The sequence below is a fragment of the Sceloporus occidentalis genome, unplaced genomic scaffold, assembly GCF_023333645.1.
Source record: "Sceloporus occidentalis isolate IW3139 unplaced genomic scaffold, rSceOcc1.0.p SCAF_2, whole genome shotgun sequence".
Taxonomy (NCBI): domain Eukaryota; kingdom Metazoa; phylum Chordata; class Lepidosauria; order Squamata; family Phrynosomatidae; genus Sceloporus; species Sceloporus occidentalis.
Window position 1 is genome coordinate 111,061,625 of NW_028316982.1, and position 11,687 is coordinate 111,073,311.

Here is an 11,687-nt window from a genome sequence, read left to right on the forward strand (position 1 = left end):
GACAGATGCAGACTGAAGCAATCATCATTAAGCGACAACAGCTCCAGTCAAATCATTCTTAGTTCAGCACTGACTGAAAGATAAGGCCAATGCGATTTTAGGCTGCCTCAATAGAAGTATAGTGTCTAGATCAAGGGAAGTAATAGTGCCACTCTATTCTGCTTTGGTCAGGCCCCACCTGGAATATTGTGTCCAGTTCTGAGCACCACAATTCAAAAAGGGGACATTGAGAAACTATAGTGTGTCCAAAGGAGGGTGACTAAAATGGTGAAGGGTCTGGAAACCATGCCCTATAGGAACAACTTAGGGAGCTGGGGATGTTTAGCCTGGAGAAAAGAAGGTTAAGAGGTGATATGATAGTCCTGTTTAAATACTTGAAAGGATCACTATATTGAGGAGGGAGCTAACTTGTTTTCTGCTGCTCCAGAGACTAGGACCCAGAGCAATGGATGCAAGCTACAGGAAAAGAGATTCCACCTCAACATTAGGAAGAACTTCCTGACAGTAAGGGCTGTTCAACAGTGGAACAAACTCCCTTGGAGTGTAATGGAGTCTCCTTCCTTAGAGGTCTTTAAACAGAGGCTGGATGGCCATCTGTCAGGGATGCTTTGATTTAGATTTCCTGCATGGCAGAATGGGGTTGGACTGGATGGCCCTTGCGGTCTCTTCCAACTCTATGATTCTATGATTCTATGAAAATTTCATAGTGTTTTTCAGTGTTTGTCTCCCTTAATGTTTTTTTAATTAATTAAATGAATTTGATTCTCATGGGAGAGAGCCAGCATTGTATAGTGTTGAGTGTTAGACTAGAGCTCCAAGAGACCAAAGTTCACATTCCCACTTAGCCATTGAAACCCATTGTGTGACTTGGGCAAGTTATACTCTCAGCCACAGAGCAAGGCAGTGACAAAGCTCTCCAGGATAAATCTTGTCAAGAAAAACCCTATGATGGAGGTCACCATAAATTGAAGATGATGGGAAGGGATAAAAGAACAACAAATCATTGCAGATAATGTGAGACCAAATATATGATTGCACTCACACCACTTCTCTAAGGGGAGAACAATGCAAGGGAAGCAGCACCTCTCTACATTCCCTTTAGAAGGGTCTGATGAGGAATCTCGAATCACAACAGCTGAAGTAATTGAGCTGTTAAACACCAGAGAAAGAGATTTTACTAGATTTAACAAAGGCTGGGATTTCAGTCCTGTCATAAGATTTGGGGGTCAGGAACTGGTGTGAAGTTATACAGTGGGACATTGTTATCCCTGGGGTTTGGTTCCAGGATCCCCAGTGGATAACAAAATCTGTGGATGCTCAAGTCCCATTAAATATAATAGCATAGCAAAATAGTGTCCCTTATATAAAATGGAAAGTCAAGGTTTGCTATTTGGAATTTATACTTTTTTAAAAAACAAAATTAAAGCCGTGGATGCTTGAATCCGTGGATAAAAAATCCATGGATAAGGCTGGCTGACTGTATAAACAATCTCAACCCATATTGCCTGTCCTCAGGCATGTGGAACAAACCACCAGGTCTCCTTTCTACCATGTCTACCACAGATTTGTCCTTCGTGGACTAACACATTTTTCATTATACCAAGATTACCTGGAGACAGGGATGTTTGTTTGGTGGCCTTTATTGCATGGCTGAATAATTGCAGCCTTAGAGATATTGTTGGACTGCAGCTCCCATCAGCCCTAGCAAGCATAGACAGTGGCAAAGGATGCTGCAGAGTTTAGGCAAACAATACCTGAGTCATAACTCCTTATCTCTGCTTATATGTTAACAATTGTTTGAATCGTAAGTTTCTTATTATTAGAATTAGAATCTAGTATAATCTTCTACTTAGTACTTTTGCTTAATCAGCCTGTACAGTCATTTTAATTTGGCAGTAGGAACATTATCCTCAAAGTATGCTGAAGGGAACTAATCTTGCTATAGATTACTTTGACCTAATAATCAAAGAACAAGAGGGCTTCTTTTGGTGGCAGCACTCAGCTAATGGCTGAAGCATTATAGCAAGTACTAGCCAACTGATTTTGACAGCAGATGGAGATGGAAACTGCTGTTGGCCTAACATCTCAAAATTGTGGTTATTTGCTGTCATGTTGGCTTTTGCTTATAGCAGCCCTGTGAATGCAACTTCCAAGAATCTTCCAAGAATTCTGGTCATCCTCTGCTCAGGTCTTGCAAACTCACGGCAGTGGCTTCTCTGATCGATTCAGTCCGTCTGCAGTGCAGACTTCCTCTTTTTCTAGGGCTTTAACCTTTATTGAGCACTATTGTCTTTCTCAGTGAGTCATGTCATCTCGTGATGTGGCCAAAGAATGATCGTATCAGTCTTGTCATTTTGGCTTCTAGATAGAATCTCCTAATACACAAGTCTTATTTACCACAGGATTGAGGTTCAGACATGGGCACAACACCAGAGGAGCATAAATGACATGGACAAGCAAGCATCCTTTCAGAGATGACTATAGGGACTATATGGACTGGACCTTTCCCCCTTTTTTCCTTCTCCACCCCTGAAACAGGCCAAGAATAATGATTTCAACAGGATTTCATGTAACAGCAGTGTATGCCTTTATATTATTGCCATCAGTATTGTGTGTGGGGAGAGGAATGAAACTCTCTTACTGAAAAACGCAAATGTGTGCGTACATCAGCGAAGGAATGTTGCTGCTAGAGCATCTACAATGAGCACCAGCCTTGCAAATATCAATATTTTACTATAGATTGTATGCTGCACACACTATCATATGATCAGACTATCTCAATCTCTTTTCTGGAAAGAAATGTATGTCCATTATTCAGTCTTGTAAAAACAAATCTGAGTGGACAGTTTAGACAGAGGGCTATCCTACTTCACTCATTGTACAGAAGTTTCACTGAATGTGCCCCAAATGCAATGCAATTATTCATTGCATCCTAAGAAAAACAGTGGTAACATTGTAACCATTCTGCATCAATCCTAATGGAATTTTCTCTTTGGAAAAATGATAGAGAAAAATGATGCAGAAGTATCACTTCATGGTGATCTTTCACATGTCCAATTCCTTCTTACTCTATAAGTTGAAATACAAGAGCTGCAAGCTTGAATGGAAGCAGGGTGTGAAGCATCTTTAAATTATTCAAATATTTACATTTAAATAGAAATGATTTCAGTTTACACATAGTTTACACTAGGGATTAGATGTGAAGGAAACTATTGTGTCGTCCTTCATTTGACCTGTGGTACTGTCTTTCATACTCATTGTTTTAATCACCATATCAATGACTCCAAATTCTGGGTTCTCATTCCTGACCTTTCCATCAATCACTTATTTCTTTATCCAAATATTTTCTGTCCCATATTGCACTGTTTAATAACTCAACCTGTAATTGTAAAGGGCTCCTCAATGGGATCATAAGCATATATGTTTATAAATAAGCATCACAGGAGTTTAGTATGGCTTGTTTCCTAGAATAAATGTGATTAGAATAGCATTTCTATCTTTGCTTATTTTGTTTTGTTTTTTTTAACAATCATCTACCCTTTTCACTTTCAGAAGGCTTTAGTCTGCCCTGCACCAACTATGAGTGCTTGGTGTCATCCCAATTCTTCCTTTTTAATTCCTCATTCTGTTAATTATCAAGCCTTGCCTAAACTTACTATTTGTTTGATTTCTTCACTCCCTTTTAAATGTCTTCTACTAGTCTTGTCTTTCCTTCTTTAGGAGATAGTGTTGAAATCCTACCCATTCATCTTCCATGTGACCTCACCCTCTACAATCTTCACTGCCTACAAAGAAGTGTATCTACATCTGTAACTCAAGTCAACACTTCATGTATATCACAAAACTCCAGCTCACAAAGGTTTATGCCATGCTACCAGTGTTAGTATTTATCATGCCACAAAACTTTTCTTTTTGGCAACAGACTTACTTGGCTTACCCTCCGGAAATAAAGACAGGTCCACATTCCAATTTTTACAGTGCATAATTGGATAGAATTGGATAAATGGCTGAAGACAGCAGAAGAACAAGAAGACGCAAAAAGTGCAATTTCATATATTTAAATTTTGTATTAATCTGCTGTTGTTATACCCAGTTCTTGCTCTCATGTTTCCTTTCGAGGACAAATGTTCTTTGTCTACCGTCTCATTGTAATCCAGACGACAAACACACTTCAGGTAATAATCAGCGCCAATAATCAACTATCCCTCAACCATCTGGAGGATATTTCATGAAATGTTACATGTTAATGGGGCTATATTATTAATGATATTTTTTAAAAACAACTTTACTTGTATTTTAATTTTTTTTTTCTCGATCAAAGTCCTCTTCCTGAGATGTGCCTTAAATCATACTCCATGAATTCACGGCTGGAGCAGGGCCTGAATTCATTTCACCCAGCAAAATCTGCAGGAAAACTTTCATCTTCTCACTTGCTGCTTTGTCTGTTATTGCAACCACTGACACACCGCCAGCCTGAGGTTTTAGCTCTAGAATGCACCAAGCTTCAAAAACAGTGGCAGGTAAGAAATAAAAGGTGAAAAGCAAGCATCACTGATCAGCATCCAAGATACTTCCAGACAATGCAATTGATGAGTTATTCATGCGTGATACATAAATGATCCATACCACGACTCCACTGAGTTAGAATAAGCCAGTCCAGCAACAAAGTGTTCTGCTAAAACACTGAGCAAACAGTACTCAAACACTGTTTGCACTCCTCCTTGCTGCAATCATGTCATTTATGGAATCCTCCCTAATAAGTAATGGCCTTGAAATACTAGTTCTACTGGATGGAGCAACAAGGATAGTCGTACATCCAATGCACAGTTCCTATTTGACATCAAGTGTATATTCAAGTGCAATCTTCCCCACTCCATCCTGTATGTGAACAGTGAATAGATGCCATGTCAAAGACAATGCTACTGTAATACACTTTAAAAAAAAAACACCTACCTTTCCCAGCTGTTTTCTACAGGGTTTCTGCCACTATTTCTCACAAAGTGAAATTTGAAACAAATTTGGGAGTTCTTCAGGAAAAAATTAAAATCTTGGAAATGTTACATTTTAGGACAAGAAAAAGTAATCCAGAAACAGCCCACTGAGTATGCGGTCTGAGGATCCTGGGAATACACTTTAGGAAAAATAGCCACTTTGTAAAGTTAATTTTAGAAAAGACTACTAGCAATTTTCTCGCTCACACTCTCTGTTTGTATAAACCATGTGTTTTTAACCACCCTTGAATGTCACACAATTTCATCTAAAGTCAAATTGGAAGCACATTTGCAAGTATTTTCGAAAGCCAAAATGAAGATTTTGAAGAAACCCCAAACCACTTCTGTTTGAATCATGTAATTTCACAGGACAGATTGGGAGATAACACTGCATATGATTATTTTGTAGGTGTCTTTAACAAACTTTCAAAAGATGTATCTGGCACTAGTCAGTACCATCCAGACCTTGTAACGAGAAACCACAGATTAATTAAGCCCAAAGTAAAACTGCCACATATAGTAAGCAGGGAAACATGCTATAAAGGGAAAATGAAGTAATCATTCAAACTATGGCGGGTTACACACCGCCACTTCCGACGCACTCCGTGCATGCTAGGGTTACAAAGGGGTGTCCTAGGGTTAGGAAGAGTTGCCCCTTCCTAACCCGCCTTGGCCCCAACATGCGCGGAGCACGTCGTAAATGGCGGCGCCCATCCACATGGGCACCGCCATTTTGACGTCTTGGACGCTGTGCGTCCAGACGTGTCGCGGCGGAAGTGACGCCGCGAGGGCGCGCTCCGCCCCTCGCGGCGCCACTTCCACGTTCCGAAAAGGAGCGCCAATTCAGCGCTCCTTTTGCACTGCGGAGGGAAGCCTCGCGGTCTGGCTGCTGGGGCTTCCCTCTGCAGCGAATGGCGACGGCGGGAAAACGGCCCCTAGAGGGCCATCTGTAACCCACCAATATATGATATACATATCAATCATTCTCGACCTCATGCCCTACAGTTGTGTTAGACCATATTCTCATTGAATCTTGAAAATGAAGATATTCCCTCCAGTACTCCTGAGGACAATGGGTTATCATATGCTTGGAGGCAAGGTCTCATGATATGCATTGTGTGTATGTGTATGGGAGCCACCATGGCATAATGTTTTGAGCATTGGACTATGACTCTGGAGACCAGGGTTCAAATCCACGCAACCTCAGCCTCAGAGGATGGCAATGGCAAACCCACGCTGAAGAAACCTGTCAAGAAAACCCTGTGGTGCATTCACTTTATGGTTGCCATTAATTGGGAACCACTTGAAAGGTGAAACAACACACACATTTAATGGATGGGAGTATATCTTTAGATCCTGTTTTGAAACATCGCAGTTACATTTCATTTACTACATTCCCCTGTCTCAGTTCCTCAAAGAGGTCACAGGAGCATCAACTTACACTCGGTAATTGTGAAAGATGTAAAACTGAAATTGAACAAAAGAGACACTGGATCCACAAACCAGTGAGAGATTATATTTCTGAAACTAAGCTGTAAAATCGCATGTGGGAAAATGAGAAGCTGCCTTGAAAGCATCAGACTGGAAGAAAGGAGCGTTATAAATCAAATAAATCAATAAATAGAACCATAGGGCCATCCTAGTCCAACTAAATGGAAAAGAGAGAGAGAAAACTCATTTTTATGCATCGTGATACTTTTGAAATAATGTTAGAAAGTTCATTTTGGGTAGAAATAAGGGAAGAGTATATTGCTTCCATTTTCCTCAGATGGTCTTCATCCTGCACTAGACACCAGTAAAAAGGACAGGTATACAAACCCATACAATGTTACCTAGTGCACTCAGGCTCCAGATTCTATGCACTCAGGAGTGTCCCACTGAGCCACCTGATGTCTCTGCCACCAACATGGATCACTTGTTCTGAGGTCAGATGGTTCCCAGCCATCATTGGGTGCCTCATTCTGACCTCAGATGGCAGATACACCAGGCAGACAGCCATTGAGGCATGGAAATGGGGAGCCAAGTAATGGAGGCAGGTCAGGAGCAGTCACACCACACACTCCAGCCAGCTTCCCCCAGAAAGGCCTTTTGAATGCATCAGCACTGAATTTTGAAGGCAGCCCCCCCTTGAGGCAGCCCCCGCCCCCTGGAAAGGGCTTCAGGGTCTGGTGTGGCTGTTTGTGCAGGACCCTAAAAACACCAGGGTCCCCAGCAGTCACCACTGCTGAGTAGGGCAGCACTGTGACCTCTGGAGTACCCATTTAGGGTCTGGTGAGCCTACTGGGTGAACAAGAAAGAGAGACATTTCTCACGTACCAAGTAGCCATGACAGTCCTTCTAGGTATACTGTCCCACCCGTCTGGGGTGTCACCTGGTGTAGTCTGTACCCCCTGGATGATGATGATGATGATGATGATGATGATGATGATGATGATGATAATGGGCCCTTACAGACAGGCCAAAATAAGGCTGCTTCATGTCACTTTGGAGGTATGCTGTTTAAATGATGAATGTGTCCTAAGATACCAGAAGCTGTGCCATAGCTGTGGTCCAGTCCTTAGGACCGGAGCATGGCTTTGGCGTGGCTTCTGGCCTCTTAGGATGCATGCATCCTCTAAACAGCATACCTCCAAAGTAACCCAAAGCAGCTTTATTTTGGCCTGTCTATATGGGCCCAATAATAATAATGTATATCTCGCCTCTCTATCCATGAAAATCGAGGTGGCTTACATATTAAAAGATAGATACAAACCCTCATGTCCCAATAATTCCCACTCTCCCCTAAAACATCAAATTAAACAATTAACCATTAAGTCATACATTAATGAAAACAAGAGTGAGTGAGTAAGGCTATATCATATTCAAGGGGCAATTCAGTTGGTTGGTGGCCAGGATAGCTATTCAGGAAAGGCCAAGTGGATCACACTTCCACTTAGGTGGAGGGAGTACCATAGTTAGAATTCTCAACCAAGGAACTCTACTGTCATGACACTACAGGCTCCATGGTTCCATGGGATGCCAACAAGAAAATTAAAGTGGAATCATAGTGCAAAATTATACTAATGTGAAACTGGCCCATGTGTCTCCTGTATCCATATTTGTCCTGATTTCTTACTTGCCCTGCCTCCTGGCTTGTTCCTTGTTCCAGGTTAATTTTATTTAAAAAAATTACACTGTTCTTCAGCCTCACCCCAACGATCCCATATCTGCTTATAAAGATCAGAAATGAGACATTCCCTATACATAGGTTTAAAACCTTGTGGGAGAGAGAGGAGAAAAAAACCCCGGGCAGGATTGGTTATGAAGCTCAGCAAGTAGTAAGTTCAGTCCTACAAGTCATATAGCTGGGTTGAAAGGAAGGGTCTCTGCATCCTTTCCCACAATAGAGGCAACTGGTAGCTGGAGTGGGGGGCATTTCTGGTAGCACTCAATCCAGTCATAATGGAGATTTCCTGGTTGCTATTTTTCCCTCTTTGTTTTTCCATTAGTTCTAATGTACTGTTCAGTCTTGACCCATGGCTTTCTGCCCATGGTTTAATTCTAACTGCAGCCATGACACCCGAGTTTGGGTCGATTTGGCAACCTTGTAAATGTCATGGGGGGGGGGGGCAGAGGGACATCAGGTCATTCATAGATAGATAGATGGATAGACAGACAGACAGATAGGTAGACAGACAGACAGACAGAACTCTTCTACAGTCTTGGCTAAATAAATTGTTGTTCATAGTTGATAAGTCAGCTTCAATTTAAGGAGAGATTAATTTAAGGAGGGAATGAATGAGAGCTCTCCAAGACACCTTGTTATTAACAGCCCTGCTAAAATCTTGCAAAATCATCAATAGAAATATCCCTAAGTAATAGAGTTGTCAGATGTCATCTCCAGGCAAAGATGTAAATTCTCTAGTTTTTGGAGGGGAGGGAGGTGCATAGCTTCAAGCAAAAGGAAAGAGCTGTGTGCAAATCTCCTGCTCAGCTATAACAGCACCAGTTTAGTACAATTTGCAAGGCTTAATTGGTTTCTGGCAACAACTTGCAAAGCTTGGGGAGGGGGGGTGTCATGTGTTTATTTAGCTAACTAAATAGTTAGCTTCCTCCTTTCCCCCCAGCCATTGTAGTGTCAGGGCTTACTCTCTGCTCTGCTCTGCATCCACTTTCTGGCTAGAAGCAAGTGGGCTAGATTAAATGTTTCTCATGCTATCTCTCTGAGTGAGGAAGAATAATCCCTTCATTTCACCATGATCTGGAAGCAGTTCCTTTAGATAAGATATCTGTTTTGGGCTGCATTGGCACTGCAGAAATAATGCAGTCTGCCATTAAACTTGAACTGACATGGCTCAGTACCATGGAATTCTGAGATTTGTCATTTGTTATGGCATCAGGGATAGCTGACAGAGAAGACTAAATATCTCACAAAACTACAGATCCCAGATTTCCATAGGATTGAGCCACGGCAATTAAAGCGGTGTCGAATGGCATTATTTCTGCAGTGCAGTTGCAGCCTTGATTTCCAAACAAGAAAATGCACTCTCTCTGTCTGTGTGCTTTATTGGCAAGCTGTGAGCGCATTAGTCGGTGCTTAATGCATTACCTATCTCTAGGTCTCATGTTTTGGCCCAGAAACCTCAGTCGGGGCTTGGCATGATCCTGAACTGACAACCCTGCCAAGTAAATTTCTCAGAAGTCAGGAGGATTCACCCACACACATTATTCGTTTCCACGTTTGTTTAAAAAGGTATTAGTCAAAACACAATTTAATATGAAAATATAAAAGTAACACATAGCAACACAAACAACACATATAGAGAGACTCAAGGGCACCACTGAGGAAATGCACTTTTTGGACTACTCAGAATCCACCAGTTGGCATGGGCGATGCCACACAAACACCAGCAGCAGTGTTAAATCATGGGGAGATGCTGATTAAGATCATTTAAATTCTGCTCAACCAGTCCAACCTAAACACCTTGTGGAATAAGAGAGGCCTAACAGCTATCAAGGGTGATTAGGCAAGCAATCAAGCCAGACAAAAACCTGGGGAAGTGGATCATCTTTGCACAACAGAGAAGCTTGGTTCTGCCATTACATAGGAAATACTAAGGATGGGGGGGGGGGGGACAATTCATAGGCCACTGAGTTTTCATAGCTTTCAGGGAGGCTGGGTCATTATTTACCTCCAGTAAATGACAGAATTAATGAGCCGGCTAGCATAATGAGTTGGAACCAAAGAGACTGACAAAAAAACATCACCAAGGTTTGTTGCCATGAGGCTATGGAATATTGCAAAGAATATTGATCAGTAAATTCATTAAAGCCCTGATTCTATGATTATATAATCTGTCCCCTCTCTCTTTCCTGCAATTCTTCTAATATTTTCAGTGCTGGCTCTGAAAGCTGCACTCTCTGCTGTGTACTCTCTGGACTGTGTGCCTTCCGACTGTTTGGTCACTGTGAGTCCAGCAAGGTTCAATATGTGCCAGATTTGCCAATGGCCTGCAGAAACGGTCAAAGATCACGGTGTTGTTTGCAGGATAAATGTCCATTAAGAAGCCCAAGTGACCTTCAGTAAAAAGGAGTGTTGTGTGTATATATTTCCATCTGAGCAAAAGAGGAAGAAGCTGACAAGCAAAGTGAAATAACAAGACAACTGCTGATTGATTGGACATCCTGACAACTGAAACAAACAGATCATGGCCAGAACAGGGAACATCCAGACACAATGGTATAAATAAACTACACATTAACATTTGTTAAAAGAAAAAGAAGGGAAAAATGATGTTTTGCCTGTTCAAAACACTGCAACCAACTGCATGTGTGGACTTTGAACCAGTCAGTGGTTCCCAGACTTGGGTCAAGAATGTGTTAAACCAAAACACCTTCAGGCCATGGTGGCTAGAACATCTTCTAGGAGCTGGAGTTCAACAACATCTGGGGGTGCAAGTTTAAACAATTTAACAGTGCAAACCTACATTGATTGTATTAAGGAATGGATCATCTACTACATTCAAACAGTGGGATGTGGAAAGGCCGGACGTATCTTTTTATTTATTGTGTTTATTTAGTTACTTCATTTATATGCCACCTTTCTCTCAGAGTTGACCCAAGTTGGCTTCCAGAAATAGCAAATTAAAGACATTTACAATAGTTTAAAAAACCATTAAAACCCCACACATTTAACATGATCAAATCATTTAAAAAACATACAAACATTACAAAGAAATAAAACACACATTTAACTATGAACTTTCCCTCCTTAACTACTAAAAGCCTGCCAGCCTAGCCTCCAAAAGAAGGGAGTTCGAAAGGATGGGAGCAGACACTGAGAAAGTTGATCCTCTGCTTGTGGCAGGACCAAGAGAATGCCTTCCCCTGAAGATCTTAGCATTCTTGGAGGTTTATTCTAGTCCTTCATGCTTCTTCTTTTCTAAAATGTATCTTCCTATCAGTTCCAGTGAAGCCAGAGATGCACATCATATGTTCCTCCAGATGTTACTGGACTGCATTCCTTTGCATTGGCTATGCTGGGTAGAGCTGCTGGAAGTTGCAGTCCAACATCCGGAGGGACATGTGATTCCCACCCCTGACCAAAATCCTATTGATAGATCCAATTAGAGTTTTTATTTATTTAAATATTTGTGTTTCAGCCTTTGTTGTGAGACTTCAGGGTGGCTTACCGACAAAACAATAAACCATTTAAAA